Source organism: Hevea brasiliensis, chromosome 7 (genome assembly GCF_030052815.1).
Source record: "Hevea brasiliensis isolate MT/VB/25A 57/8 chromosome 7, ASM3005281v1, whole genome shotgun sequence".
Classification (NCBI taxonomy): Eukaryota; Viridiplantae; Streptophyta; class Magnoliopsida; order Malpighiales; family Euphorbiaceae; genus Hevea; species Hevea brasiliensis.
This window is the reverse complement of record NC_079499.1, coordinates 56,969,283-56,972,069: the sequence shown is the minus strand read 5'-3', so window position 1 is coordinate 56,972,069 and position 2,787 is coordinate 56,969,283.

Sequence of the window (2,787 nt, the reverse complement as noted above, 5' to 3'; positions counted from 1 at the left end):
TATTAAATTGTAAAAATTTAATGAAAAATGAAATTAAGTATAAAATGTAATTTAAGGAAAAAGAGGGCATTAGTGCAATTATGGAGAATTTGAATTATTTAATTAATTCAATAAGGTTAGTGGAGCACTAAGTGGACTATATAAGCCACATAAGGACCATAAAATATGCATTAAAACTTCATCTTCTTCCCATTTTAAAACCTTGCTGAATTCAGGCTCTCCCATTGTCCTCCATGGCCATCCCACATGCAAGCTTCCTCTCCTCCATGATCAAGTCATGATTCCTATAAGTGTTTCATTAAAAGTGATGTACACATCTTAGGCAGAATATTGGGACCAAAAATAAGGAAGTTTGGTGAGGTTTTAGTCAAGCTCAAAAAAGGTTAGTGCTTAATCTCCCCATTTTCTTTCATTAGATCTTGTTTTGAGCTTTGGGTGAGTTGAATTATGGAAGAAATTTGAGGTTTGATGAATTATTGGTGATGGAGCATTTTGGCAGCCATGAAACCTCACCATGAACAGCTTGCCCTTGCATGTAAATGGTTGTTTAGGTGTTGATTTAAATGTTTAATTGTATTAAAGTTGAATTCCATGTGTAAAGTTTGATTTGTAAGCTTGAAAAGTGAAAATGGAAGTTGATGTGTATGTGTAAACTTGTGGCAGCCTCATGAAGAAGATCGAAGTGTTTAAGTTCATGAAATATTGTTGAATTATGTTGCTTATGGTGGCAGCATGTGTATATGAATATTTGTTTGGATTTGGACATGTAAATGGGGTATGTTCATGTGGTTAAATTATTGTAATTGGACTTTGAAAATTCTAAGTTATAATGTGTATGGAGAGTGGTTACAAGCTACCCAAAATGACCAAAATATGATGTAAAGTGTGTTAATATTATGGTACCAAATCAGAATTGGCATGAAAGGTAAACTTGGTAAGTATTGAATGTGTAATTGGTAAGTGTTGAATAATGTGTAATAGGGCAGTGTACACTTTAGCTTAGAACCTTAAGTGTGTGACTCCAATTGGTATGAGACCAATTGGAGGTGAAACTAGGCACAAAATTTGCCAACTTTCATGAAGGAAGCTTACCTAAATTCTATCTAGAAGGTGACTTGAAAAATGACCAAATCTGGATTAGTGACTTGAAAGCCTGAAAATTGACCATTTGGGCAGCAGTTAGTGTTTTGACCATAACTCACTCAAAACAGGTCCAATTGACCTGAAATTTTTACCATAAATATTTTAGACATAGATCTACAATTCTTAGGAAGACACAAAAGCCCAGAAATGGCCAAAACCAAGCCAAATAGCTTGTACAAGTTCAGGTAACAAAACTGGCCAAACCAAAAGTGACCTAAAAATGACCTAAGCCTACCATTTTACTGCATTCTGTACACAACTCAGAATGACCTGAAATTTTGCCCCGCGTGCAATAAGACATAGACCTACAAGTTTGTAGTTTGGACTGAAACCCGAAAATAGAGAGAACTAGGTCGTCAGGCTAGGTCAAAATAGTACACCAAAATCCGGTAAATTGTAACAAAATGCAATACACTTGAAAATGAATTTGGTAGCATATACCAACACTAAAGGGCTATAAAATGTGATATATTGGTAACATTGGAATTGACTCACTTAGAGTGCATTAAGGGTCAACATTATAAGTTGACTAATGAAATGAATTGAAGGGAATAGTACCAAGAAAATTTAGATATTGGATTTTATGGTTGGAAACAAATTCATTGAGTACTGAAACACTTTAAATTTTTTATTTCAGTTGATAAGGATATTGAGAAGCATAAAGAACATTGAGTCAAGGCCTAGGAGCGACTTAAATCAGGTTTCTGTATAACTAGTTTTAATTGATTTTGTTTTGAATATTTCATATGATTAAATGACATATTTTTCTTATGTATTATGTTTAACAAGCATTGGATTTAACTCAATAATTATTGAAATTGTTATAGTATGTATGAATTTAGCTTTGTGAAATGGTATTTCCACAAGTATTAAGCATTGTTGTGAATTGAATAAATTATGTTTTGAAAAATTGTGATAGAACATGTTTTGAATTGTGATGGGCAATTTGCATGGAAAAATGCAAATTTATGATTTGATTTGTGATGAGCATAAAAATTATTGGATATTGAAATTGACTTTGAATCGAATTGTATTGTGATTTCTGCTCTCTAAAAGGATTGTGATATTATTTTATATCTCACTATAGATGCTTGACTAGGTTATTACCCATCTCTCTCATTTATTGAGAAAACAATGGAGTTAGTTGTGTTTTGATTACCATGGTACGTGCACATGCTTAGATTCTCCTCTTATTAGAGGTTAGATCTAAGTTTTATGTTATGGCCCTTTCGGAAGATTCATTATTGTGATGTGTACTGTGCATGATGATTCGACCTCCCTGACCATAGGGAGTTAGAATCACCCCGAAGATGGCCCTTTCGGAATAGTCTTGCATAGTTAGTGAGATAAAGAATGGTTTTTTTTTAATAGTAAAGAATTGTGATTTCAATTATGATTTATGTATAATTGATTTTGTTGGAATTACCTTAAATGGTTAGTTATGATTTGATAAATTGAATTCCGTGATCAAAGTCATTTTATACAAATGATTTATATTATTAGCAATGAATATTTTGAGTTTTGAAATTTGATGTGTATCTAGATTTCCAAATTATTTGCTGTAATTTTTGTTATGGTATATTGTACTATGTTTTAAATTATAGTTGTGCACCACTAAGTTTACCACTCAGCGATAGCTTTGTA